The 14375-nt window shown below is 29.2% G+C and overlaps 1 pseudogene; it reads left to right on the top strand.

The window, feature by feature from the left end:
• The first annotated feature begins 2756 nt into the window (after positions 1-2756).
• Positions 2757-13571, top strand: LOC124928584 (annotated as a pseudogene).
• Positions 13572-14375: the final 804 nt, after the last annotated feature.

The following is a 14375-nucleotide window of genomic DNA, read 5'->3' as shown; positions in this document are numbered from 1 at the left end:
CATTCACTCAAGTACATTATTAATACTTATAAATTTTTTAAAATTAATTTAAATCATAAATTAACTTAACCTATTGATAATCATCCTTTAAATCATCCTTTAAGTTATTTGACACTCATTCGATCATACATTTTTTCTTTTATAAACTTTATAAGTTGTTTCCACAATCCATATATCTTTCTGATCAAAACTTAAAAGCTTTTTTCCTTATTGACTAAATTAGTATAAGCCTAGTGAGAAGGAAGTAGAGAGGCAGCGCCTGAAGAGAGACATCAACACAAAATTAGAATAAAGATAAAAACTTAGTGCATTAGTAGCAATATTTTGAAATGAAAATTTTATTTCAAGTTTTATAACATTGTCTTTAATGCTCATTTATAATGATATTTTCGAGATATAAATTGTATCATATCTTGTTAAAATATAAATTTAAACAAAGTTAGTAGATGATAATATTAAACCAAAAAAATATTTAAATTAAATGCAAAAAAAAGGTTTAATAGGTTTGTTTCACAAGTACTGTTTATATACAATTTCTGGTTCCTCCTTAATTTCTGGTGTCACGTTCTATCCTGCCAAAGATGTGAGAGGAGAACCTATATACATATTTATCAGGTTATTTATATAATTTTGAGTACAGTAATCTATTCATTTGTTAAGACTTCATCTAGTAATGTTCTTGTCATAGTTATATTTCAGCAATGTTTATAAAACATAAATATCTATATTTATGTTTTTAATCATGTATATTAGAACTTAGAACAATGGAGATTTGTAAAGTAACGTTTAAGTTTAAGGCTTAAAAAATATGTTCTGAAACGAGCACGGCTAAGATTTGAGTTAAGACACGAGTACATGATTATTTACTAATGCTATTTTTTGTGTAACTAATTTAATGATTTTGAATTTAATACTTATATTAATTATTTTCTTTTTAATAATGATAAAACATTTTCATTATTTATATAACTACTTTAATTCTTTATTGATGAATATGGTTTGTAATATTTTAAATATTATAAAATTAATCTATAATCGCTAAATACAAAATAAATACACTTATATCAAACTAAGTTCATTATAAATTAGGTGTGGAGTGATTTTAGTCTAAAAGATATATTAGTAATTGGTTGTAACATTATCTTAATAGTATAATCAATTTGTCAGTAATTTTGAATTCCTTTCAATATTTAAGTTAAAAATGTTGTTTATTAATATCATTTATAAATAATTAAGAATCTCAAATTAAAAATCTTAGTTGTAAAAAATTATATATCATTTACAATAATTATTTCTTAGAAATAATTGTTTTTTTTCTTAAAATTAATTAAACTCTTTGTTAACATTTGAGACACCTAAAATAAATATGACAAAAGACATATGATATAGACTAATTAACTAACGACCCAATATTCAAAAATTGATCAAAATACAACCTTGTTAGTTAAGTTCTGCCATTACATTTTTCCATTTTGTTTGGGTAATTTTAATTATAAAAATTAATTGTTTATCCCGACTAACTGTTTATAAAAAAATTAAGAAGATGTAAAATTAAGTTCACAAGAACATTATGTTCACAAGAACATTAAGTTCACAAGAACGTGAAAAATTAAAAAAGAAAAAAAGTTAAGAGTGAACAGAAATTAAAATTATAATAATAAATCAATATAACATCACAATAATCATAATTCATGCAATGCCATGAAATAATTCTTGATTAATTAATCAAAATAATTATTAATTAAAATGATTATTACAAACTATAAAACCATTAACCAAAAAGACATTAATGAATATTAAATTATTCAAAATTAAGATGTTACTAAATATCTAATATTGTCATTAGTCAATAAGTAAGATTTATATGGTTAATATATATGATGACATCACTTAAATAAGACCCCTTATCTATAAGAAAGAGTGATGATTAAAATCATTTCATTCTCTCTATAAAATAAAATATTAAACTTACATAAAAAAAAAATGCATTTAATAATTAAGTTTTGTTTAGAGGTGTTTCCAAGTAATGATCTAAATTTTAAGACTACATGTAATCAAATAAATTTTAAATATACAAAAAATACTTGTTAGTTCAAATAAGTGAGATATGAAACTTTTTTTAAACAAAAAAATATAGAAACTCCAAATTTGCCTTATTTACTACAGTATCTCACAAATATGAAAAACTAAGAATGAAAAATATTTTAATAATAAAATAACACTTAAAAAAACATTGAGAAAAGTGTTAATTAAGAAAAGTGTTAATTATTCTAAACTCTCCCAGAAAAATGATAATTATAAACTTAGTTACACTCCAATTATCGGCGGAATTATTAAATATATTATAAATATGACGATATCCTAATCTTTTATTTATTTTTTATTTAATTTATTATTTGCATTTCTGATAGGATCGGTGATACCAATAGAGATCAAGACACATCTCCAAACTTAGTTATGATGAGGAGGAATGAAGAATCTTTGTGGAGTAAGCCAGATCTGGAATATCGGATTGTGAATGTGTTCCACAAAAAGAATGCTTTTAGACTGATAGATTCTCTTTTGAGAGAATAAAGATAGTTCTTCATTTCAGAAAAGAAAACTTAATTATAAAATATAGATTCTCTTTTGAGAGAATAAAGATAGTTCTTCATTTCAGAAAAGAAAACTTAATTATAAAATACAGTCCTTTATCTACTAGAAATGCAACAATTAAATTCTAAATTATGTAGATAAATATTGGAGCTACTTCTACAATGGTACTATGTTGCTTTTGCAGTTCATCATCTGATACCTATACTCACGCAGCTTCAAACTTGGTTGCTTCTAGTAATCTTGAGCAGACCATTCAACAAATAATTGATATGGGGGTGGCAACTGGGATAAGGAAACTGTCACTCGAGCTCTTCGAGCTGCTTACAACAATCCTGAGCGAGCTGTAGATTACTTAAATCCAGTATGCCCTTGAACTTGTTAATTTTAGTTTATTTTGGCACGTGAGATATTGATATATCTATTAACATTGTAGGGAATTCCAGAAACAACAGAAGTTGCAGTCCCTGAGCCTCACTTTCCTACAAGTCAGGTTGCCTTGGAAGGGACTGGAATGGGCACAGTTTCTAATGCTTCTTCTATCGGGGCACCCAATTCATCTCCACTGAACTTGTTTCCGCAGGTAGCATTCTCAGTTTCTTCCTTTGTCCTCTATATATTTTTTCTTTTTATTGCATGGTTAAGATGTAACAGGAAGTAGTTTCTGGCGGTGGCAACGATGGACTTAGTTCTCTTGTTTTTCTCAGAAGCAACCAACAGGTTTTGATTACTCTTCATTCATCCCATTTGGAAACTTATATTTGTCACGTTACATTGGAAAATCGACAAAGTTAAAACTGAAAGTTATTTTTTCGTTTGGTATATGATTTGTTCTGCGTCATGATTATTTTGGATCAACCAAATTATAGTGGGATTTTTATTACTTCTTTTTGATATATAAATCATTTTCTAGATCATGATCCAAATAATAGTGATTTTTTTGCCTCATTTGATATAGAGATTTTTTTTCTTGCTCAGGATCAAATTATATTTTAGATCATTTTGATTTTTGGATGCATAACCCAAAATAGAAATTGTACTGGTAATTGGTAGCCTTGGTCAAAGCTTAGAGTACCCAGATTGACAACTTTCAGTCATCTAATGAGACTTTAAAAACTTATAAAAATGAAAATCATTTAAGCAGGTCCCTGCTGTGATGCTGGCACAATTTATTTTTAATGGGTTCTTTGTGAATTTGGCTTTCAGTTCCAAGCATTACGCACTATGGTTCAATCAAATCCACAAATTTTACAGGTGTGTTTTTGATAATCTGTTTTGCAAAAATGCTTATTTAGATGGGTTTTTGGGTTGGTAGATCATATCTTCTTTCCGTTTGCAGCCCATGCTTCAGGAGCTTGGGAAGCAAAATCCACAACTGTTAAGGCTTATACAAGAGCATCACACAGAGTTTCTTCAACTGCTTAATGAGCCTAGTGACGTTTCTGAAGGGTCAGTATATTATGACTAACACTACAATTGAATTTGATATGTGCATTCATTTTTGTAGCTTACTACAAATGATCAATAGGGGGAAGATCTCATAGTTATTTATGTATCAAAAATCAATGAACTCAAAAACTTTATGTCTGGATTCAAGGGAGAATCCATGATTTTTTTCTTGACTAGGCTGATTTTAATTTTTTAGTAATTAAATTTATCAATAAATACCCCTAATAAAATAAAATAAATATAAAAGATCTAAGAAATGAACGAAATACCCGATTTAATAACAAATTTATATATATAAAAATTATCTCGTATTATTAAAAATGTAAAAATAAGACAAGAAAATATATAAAATTTAACAAACTTTTACATATTATTTAAGTTAGGGGTGGCCAAACCTACGGATCGGATACGATCCGATATTTCGGATCGGATATCCGCTTTTATTTTTTTCAAAAATTGTGATCCGTATCCGATCCGGTATCCGACCACTATCCGATCCGAAAATACCGGATCGGATCGGATCGGCCAACCGGATACCCGCTGATCCGATTTTTTTTCATATGCTAGAAAATTGAAATTGTTCATTAAAAATCTTAAAATTCAACTCATAAGTACAATACATATCAAAAATATAATTCAAATACCAAAATGAAATCAATATTTTTTTAAAACAAAAAGACATTAGTCCACCCAAGTGACTCAACATTTTATAATACTTGTAGGCTGCAACCTTGTAGGAAGTTCCATCAACTTTAGTGGCTTCTTCTTCAATGAGTCCCAAAATTTATGAGCTTATTCTATAAAAAAAAACAGCACAATAGCTTCACATATTTTACCACAATGATTTATTCAATCAAACATTACAAGATGATGTACCTTGACATTTTTCTAGTTCTGGTATGATAGACTTAAGTCATAACTCTCATCATCAATTATAAAGCTTGGTTGCTCTGTAGTTAAATCTTTCATTCCTACGAAAATCAACAATGAACAATTTATAAATATCATTATTAGTAAATTTAAAAACATATTAATCAATTAAAATTAAATAAAACAATTAAAAGATTAAACCTTCTTCAAGTTGCTCCAATGATGCTAAATTTTCTTCAATTATCACAGCCTTAGTTGTTTGTTCCCAATCTTGTGTACAAATAAGAGCCTCAACTGTTCTCGGGGTTAAAGAAGTACGAAATGAGTCAAGGACGCGACCCCCGGTACTGAAAGCCGACTCAGAAGCAACAGTTGTCACAGGTATAGCAAGTACATCACGGGCCATCTTTGCAAAAATAGGAAATCTCCTTTGGTTATCCTTCCACCAAGACAAAATATTAAAATTCTCATAATCATTCTCAAGTGACTCTTCTAGATACTTATCCAACTCAGATTTGTTCCTTTGAGCATGATCAAAACCAACATCCATTTGAAACCTTGAAGTCGACAACTTTACAAAATCCATAACTTCCCCTTGACGATTCTCATTCCTATTTTTCAATGGACTATTTGAAGAGGAACCTGTTTGCTTATCTTCTTGAGGCATTGAAGAAGTGTAGAGCTTGAACATTTCATCAATAAGAAGCTTTACATTCAAATTCAAGATTGTGCTTTTGGTATCATCAAAGCAATTACGCACAACCCAATCAACTAGATGCATCTTATGCCTTGGATCAAGTAACATAGAGATAAATATCAAATAATTGATGTTAAGAATGTCGCCCCAATACTTATCATACTTCACTTTCATTTGTTGTGCCATTTTCCTACATTCTTCATCATCATTTTTGCACAAATTAGAAATCTCTAAACCAATGGCAAACACACTTTGTGCACAACTATTACAAGTGACATAACGAGAACCGGATAACATCAAAGTAGCATCATAAAAAACCTTCAAAATTGGTAAGAAATGACTAACCCTTCTCCAATCCTCATCATTAGGACCTCCACCCACCTTTATCATCTCTTTATGGTAAGAGGAGTCCCTAAATATCAAGTTATCAAATGCCTTCTTAAACTTCACAGCACACTCAAGCATCAAATATATTGAATTCCATCTTGTTTCAACATCCAAACAAACAAGACTTTTACTTTCTATCTTCTCTTCTTCTACACAAGTTTTAAACTTTTGAAGTCTTGAAGGAGAAGATCTAACATATCTCACCGCAGAACGAACTTTCATAATAGATAAATCAATATCCTTCAAACCATCCTTTACAACCAAATTGAAGATATGAGCAACACAACAAATATGTAGAAATTTTCCATCCAAAATACTAGATTCCCAATGATTAAGTCTTTTTCTCAAATAATCAACTGCCAAATCATTAGAACTAGCATTATCTACAGTCATAATATTCTTAAGTCCTCAATCAATCAAACATTTTTCAACACTTCGACCAATCAAATACCCAGAATGGCCAGCAAGAGGACAAAAATTAATGATCCTTTTATGCAAAACCCAATTGTCATCAATAAAATGAGCGGTAAGACACATATAGCTCAAATTTTGACCAGAAGTCCATGCATCGGTTGTCAAACTAACTTGAGAAGAGAGTATTTCTAAAATAGCTTTTAACTTTCGTTTTTCTTCGATAAAAAAGCTATAACAATCTCTAGTAATGGTCTGACGTGATGGAATTGAAAATGCAGGATTCAAACACTTACAGAAGTATATAAATTCCTCATGTTCTACAAAAGCAAAAGGCAACTCATCAACAATAATCATCCTAGCAAGGGTCTTTCTACAAGTTGTTTGATCAAATTGCCAACAAGACGGAAGAGAAATTGTTTCAAACACACCATCATCACGGACAATAGTTTTTGTTTCAACTCCCATAAGTTTTTGTTTCTTATCCATATTAACAGGAAGTTGCTTACATCTCTTGATATGATTAGCTAAAGGAGTTGTTCCATTTTTTGCCGCACAACCAATTTTTGTAGCACAATATTTGCACTTTAAATAATTTATATCATCCGTTCTATCAAAATGAGACCACCAAATAGAACTTTTTCTCTTATTATCACAGATAGAACTAGAAGAAGAAACATCACTAGACGTAGGATGCTTTAGTGATTTTTGACTTGAAGAAATAGGTATTTAATTTCTCTCAGACATAGATTTCTCACTCATGTTTGTAGATCTTAAATACTAGTAAGATCTGCAAGTTACAGCAGCAAAAATGGAAAACATATACTTAAACACTAAGAACTGAAAAACATATACTTAAATAGATACTGGAAAACAAATACTTAAACACTACGAAGTAGGAACTGAAAAACAGATCTGGAAATGGAAGAAGCAGAAATGGAAAACAAATTTGCAAGTTACAGCATAAATGGAAAACATTACTTCTAATGAGGATTTGAGAAACAGAAAGATAAAGGAAAATGTGAAGAAGAACAACTCCGGCAGCTTCTAATGACTATTTGAGAAACAGACAGAGAAAGGAAAATGTGAAGAAGAAGAAAGGAAAATGTGAAGAAGAAGAAAGAAGAAGAAAGGAAAATGTGAAGAAGAAGAAACAGATCTGATTATCTAAAAGGTAAGAATTAAGAAACCCGTTTGAAAGGGTTTGTAATTTGTAAACAGACAGAGAAAAAAAAAAGAAAAAAAAAGAAAGGTAGAGAGAGATATATATTTAATTATTTTATAATATTTTGTTTTTAAATTTATTTATTTAATAAATTTTAAATATCATCGGATCGGTTTCGGGTATCCGGTTTTTTTTTGCCCGATCCGTATCCGATCCGGAAATCCGGTAAAAATATCGGATCGGATCGATATCCGAATCTGATCCATCGAATACGGATTTTTTCGGATCGGATTGGCCGGATCAACGGATCGGATCTTTCGGATCGGATTTTTTGGCCACCCCTAATTTAAGTTGCAACCTTCTATTTTTTATAGAATAAAATTCATCTATTATAGAATCTGAATCAATATCTTCATCAAGCTCTCGTTCAATATAAATTATCATAGTATCGGCTAAAAACTCTTCTTCCATCTTATTCCGTTGAATAGTTTTCACATGTTTCATTGCTGAAAATGATCTTTATGTAGTGGCAGTAGAAACTGGTAAAGTCAAAACAAGTCGAATCAATCTATCAATCAAATTATAATTTGATGACTTGTTTGTTTCAACTAATCTGCGACACAATTCAATGATGGAAGACATATTTTGAAAATTCTCATTACGAGAAACATCAATTTTATAATGCTGGAGTTGGGATCTCAAATAATGCATTTCTTGTTCACTGAAGTCTCCTTGATAATACTTTTCAGCCAATTTGCAAATATCTTCACCTTTAAATGATTTAAAATTATCTTTAGGGTCCAAAGAAGAACTAAGTTTAAGGAGCTCTACTGCCTCATCACTAAATCTGGAATTCAACTCTTCTTGTTGAAAATCTATCACTGAATTGAAGATATTGAAATGATAGTGTTGTTGAATTGTCAACGAATCTTTTTGTTGACATGAACGTCTTGTTGCACTTTTGTATGAAGCATTTAGATCCGGAATTTCAATGTCATGTTGTGTGCAAACAATTTGCATGTATTCTAGGAGATGATCAAATTCTTCTTCTCTAAAATTGAAAAGTAGTGCTTTAGTAGTTGATACTAGATCCATGGCATTTATAATATCAAGAGATTTGTTTTGCAAAGCTTGACAAAGCAGGTTTGTAATTCCCATAATTTTTTGCATCATATAAAGTGTGAAAACAAATTCAAAAGATCTCAAAGCTATCAAACAACCACATGCTTCTCCACGTAAAGAACTAGACGATCCTTCTTCCACAATACTTTCAAGAACAGAAATAGTTGCACCAAACATATCAATTAAACTGCAAATAGATTCAAAATGAGAGCTCCATCGAGTTGATCCACTACGATGTAAATTACCAATTTGATTCATTCCTTTACTAGTATCCCGTTCACCCGAAGTAATCATACGATCAATTTCAATAGTTTGAACAGAATGTAACTCAGAATGCCATTTGGAGGAACAACCAATAAGATTAAAAATGGTGAATAATTTTGAAAAAAATAGCCAAACATAAATCTCTTTTGTAGAAGCTCCAACTAATGCTAATTCCAACCTATGAGCAAAGCAATGTATATAATATGCATATGGACACTCTCGAAGAAATGGAGCTTGAAGTCCATTCCAAGCACCAAACATTTTACTAGCACCGTCGTACCCTTGCCCTCTTATATTGGTGACATTCAAATTATGTCGAGAAAGAACATCTGATATGCTCTTCTTTAATGTTGAAGCAGTAGTATTTGGAACATTAACAATATCAAAGAAACGCTCTCGTAAAATACCCAAACAATCAACAAATCTCAAAATAATTGACATCTGCTCTTTATTTGAAATATCTTTAGCTTCATCAACTAAAATACAGAACTTCTCATCTCCAATTTCTTCACGGATTTTTTTCCTTACTTTATTTGAAAAAATATGCAAAATTTCTTTCTGAATAGTTGGTGAAGTATATGTTGCATTTCTTGGAGCTTTTTCTAATACTATATCACCAATATTAACATTCAATCGACCCATAAGTTTTATCATCTCTATAAAATTACCACGATTTTTAGAAGATGAAGATTTATCATGACCTCTAAATGCACAAGCTTGTAAACTAAGCCATCGAATACTCTCAATTGTCGTCTTAAGTCGTAATCGATTTTTCTGAACTTCATCTAAACTTTGGGCATTCAATATGTTGTCAATATGTCCACTTACTTTCATAAAATCTTCAACACATTTCACTGAATTACTATGTGAGGAAGTAGGACCTCCCACGTGAATTAAAAGTGGACATTTAACTCCATCGTTAACCCTTTTCCAGTTATTAAATCCATCAATAGTGAATGAAGGATTAATAGGTGATTTCTTTTGGAAAATAAAATAAGGAAAACAAAATATTAAATCCTTTGATGAAGAATACTCTAACCAAGGAAACTTTTTAAACCACGAATATTGAAATATACGATACTGAGTTTATGATCCAAACTTAGTTCTTGGATACTCATCTAACTTAGGTTGATACGGACCCATTCTAATATAAGACCGCCTAATTTCATCTTGTTGATTTATTGGATGTTGCCATATAGGAATCCGAATTGCGGGATCTCGTTCAAGATTATTAAGATCAATTTTAACCTTGAAAAATTTAAAACATGTTGTTCTTCTTCCGTATTAGATGTATAAGATTGAAGATTTACCTCGTTAACCGTAGATGTAGATGAATTTTCTTTATGTTTGAAAAACGACAGTAATGTCTTTCTTTTTTTACTCCTTTCATTATCCATTGTAATCCTATTAACAAAAATATAGAATTAAAAAAAGAATATATAATTTATACAATCTTATGTTATAAACAAAATTAATTGAGAAAAGGTAAAGAAAACTAACCGAGAGATTCAAAAGAGAGACCAAGGATAGTTGTAGAGAAATTAAATTAAACAATCATACAAATTTAAATTGATTATGTTCTAAATAAATAAAAAATATGAAAGTTTAAGTGTGAATATAAAAAAATATAATATAATAATATAATTTAATATAATAATATAATATATATATATATATATTATTATAGATTGATCATATTCTTATATAAGATATTATATTTAGAGATAGAAAATTTTAGCTAAATGTATATAATAGATATTATATATATATATATAAATAAAAATCACACTAGGCTATTGCCCACTATAGCCCGCTGAGTGCATCCGCCATTGTATGGATTTGGATATAAATCTGAATCCAGATGAGAAATATCCAATAATTTTTTAACTAAGATCTATTTTCAAACAATGACACCTTTTGGAGAATCCTATTTGGAATCTTTTATGGTTATTTATGTTTCTATTGCTAATGGTTACTAAATTCTCAGGGATATGTTCGACCATGCTGATCAGGAAAAGCCCCATTCTATCAGTGTCACACCAACAGAGCAGGAAGCAATTGCACGTGTATGGATAATTTATTTTCTCTTTAATCTCTTCATTCATTTTTTTCACAAATTTGTCGTGTTGTACTATTGAGGTGGTCTCCATTTGCAGCTTGAGGCAATGGGATTTGACAGAGCCGTTGTAATTGAGGCATTCCTTGCCTGTGATCGTAACGAGGAATTGGCTGTTAACTATTTGTTAGAGCAAAAAGAAGACTACGAGGATTTAATGGTAAATCATTTTCCTGAATTCTCTAGTCTCACATGTTTGCTCACCAATTTTTAAATAAACTAATCAAGGTATATGTTAAAGGCAAAAATGGGCTCATTTCTTTTTTGACCTTATGACTGCTTGAAGTCTTGAACAACTGCTTTGTAAATATGTTGCCATATTCGAAGTAAATTGCTGCACCTATTTGTTCTATGATGGGTACAGACAAGATATAATTTCATTGTATGACAAATCTTGAGATATTCTTTATCATAATAACTAGTTTAACAACTTTAACAATAAATGGATCAGGATTATTTGAGATATTTGAATGTTTTAAAGTGATTTGCATCTAAACATTCAAATTGTCTCACGTCTACACTTACATATCTAAACATTCAAGTTTTAGGTTAAAATTTGTTAAACTTGCATGCCATTTATTTGAAATCTAAGTTTTCAAATTATCTCAAGGTTAATAGTTTCACTTGCAGTAAATGTACAAACTAATCCTAGAAATGTTTCATGATTCTAGAACTGACCTTCATAATTCAGTAAGCTAAAACATGAATCATGCACACACAACATACATTTTAAGAGAATCAAATTATAATTATTTGAATTTGGGGTTATATTTGAATTATAAATTTAAATTTTGTTTGATTAAAAAATTGATTATTTAAAATGAATGATTAAATATTTATTTAATATTTGATAAAATAAATAAAATACAATAGATTTATAGAAAATCTTCACTTGGATTATTTAAAAAAAATAGATAGATAATATGATAAAAAAAAAAATAATCATCCCCACATTTATTATATGGTAAAATTTGGAAAGAAAACTTTATCAATAATAACCAAAACAGCTGGTTATTTTAATTTTGTAAGCCATTTTTTAAAATTATCCACTGAAGTGGACAAACATCTTTTCTTGTAACTTGTCTTATTTGTAAGTTGAACACATTTTGAGCATTAGTTTTTGTTAATATTTTGAATTAAAAAGTTTGATTTAAATAAACTTTTAAATTATTTAAATTTTTATATTTTTATATTTATAAAGATAAAAATTTACAAATTTATAAATAATTATTATAAGATTTGGAAAATTAAGTGAATTTACATTTATAAATTTTAAAAAATATATAATAATTATTTATTTGAATAAATGAATTAGGTTATTGATTTTGTAAATATGATTAATTTATTTATTATTTTTTTAATTAATTTATACTTAATTATATATATATATATAATAATATATAACTAATATTTATTAATTATTCCATTCTTTCTTTAAAGTCTACATTGTTTCATGTTCACAAATAATTATTGAAGTAATAACTGAAAAATAAAATACAAAAATTATTAAAATAAATAAATCATAATGGCATACAAAAATTATTAATATAAATAAATCATAATGGCATAAGGTACGTATCTGAATATTTGACGGATCCTAGAATGGGGTCATCTCAAAAATAACTTTACAAATATATTTTTTTTTCAAATAATTCTGACCATTTTATTCTTACTTGTTTTTTTTTCTCTTTTTCCCTCATTTTTTCATTTCTTCTTTCTCTCTTATCCTCCGGCTGACCGCTTCCCCGCGAGACCCGACTCCAACAGCTCGTCGGACCACAAAACCACGCATGCAACTGTAGCAAGGCGACGGTAGCAACTCGCCGGACCACAAGACCACGCATTCAACTATAGCAAGGTGATTGTAGCAGCTGATACAAAAGATGAGTTACACAAGTCGGGTGGAGGACAATGGTGTCGAATAGGTCGTTTCAATAGAAGGCAATGCAGCAGTCGAGGTAAGAGTTAGTTTGCGTCCGGCGCAAGATGAAGGTAGAATATAGTTTGCATCGACATAATTTAAAACAAAGTAGTTGTGGTACTTATTCATGTATGTCAAATAAATGACCTCGATTCCAAGTAACTGTTTTATTTATTTTTACAATGTGTCGCAATGTAAAACAGAATTGAAGCCTAGTCACTTGTATGAAAAGCGATAATAAGTATCACTATACTACAACTATGTTGTTATAAATTGCGTGGACGCAAACTATACATTGCGTGGTCAATTTGTGTATGTGGTGAGGAAGAGAATCAAATTGAGCCCTGAAAAAGCTATCTTCATTTTTTCAAGAACATTCTGTCACTCACAAGTCAGTTATTAATTTGGGATTGATAACTGCTATAATGAGTTATACTGAATCTCTAAATAGGCTATTGTTGAATTATTGTATTGTGTTACAGCTTCTATGATGTCTGCGGTTTATGAGGAAAATAAAGACGAAAATGGCTTTCTTTACATGACTTACAGTGGTAATAACACATTTGGGTTGTTTTAGAACTAAAAAGAAGAAGAGATGAATTGTGAATATATCTTTACTCATTTGAAATGTTTTGTTTTCAGTCTATTTTAATTTGCTTCATGTGAAGATGGAATTTGTTGATATGATATACAGGAGAGTATTTATGAAACCTCTTCAATCTTATTTTCTGACCAGTTTGTGGTGTGATTAAAATTAATTTAAAAATGATATTCTTAATTAATGATTCTATTACTTTCCCCTTTCATATCAATTACAAATGAAGGGTTTGTTTGATGTTGGTTAATTAGATTAAATCTAAATAAAAAAAATCTCCCAATAACTTGAATTTAATAAAAAAAGGAATTTAAACATATATTATTAATAAGAGAAACAATATGTTTTCTCCAACAATACAAATGAACCAAAAAGGGAAGAAGTTATAGATATAATAGATGAACAATTCTTAACAAATGGTTTATCTATGACTCTTCCATGTTCACTGAAAATTCTCGGTAAAATGTCGTCAGTCAAACAGATTTTTAAATCCACTGCAAGTAAAAAAAATGAATATATTATTAGGAATGAAATTAAAAATCATAAAAATATTACAACAATCATATCACACATTTATATTATAAAATTATTTGGTTATCAATTTTGGAGTAGACATTATCAAAGAGAACGAATATATTATCAAAGAATAAGACATCTAGATGGGAACATCCAATGTTGTTTGGCATTAGTATAAGAACATTTTATAACCATATTCACTTTATAATCACACAACAGAAGTGTCAAATTTTATTCTCCCATCGCAAACATTTGGTGAAGGGATTTCTT

This window comes from Impatiens glandulifera, chromosome 1 (genome assembly GCF_907164915.1).
Source record: "Impatiens glandulifera chromosome 1, dImpGla2.1, whole genome shotgun sequence".
Taxonomy (NCBI): Eukaryota; Viridiplantae; Streptophyta; class Magnoliopsida; order Ericales; family Balsaminaceae; genus Impatiens; species Impatiens glandulifera.
Note: the sequence above shows the minus strand (reverse complement) of the source record. Positions and strands in the feature narration are given on the sequence as shown.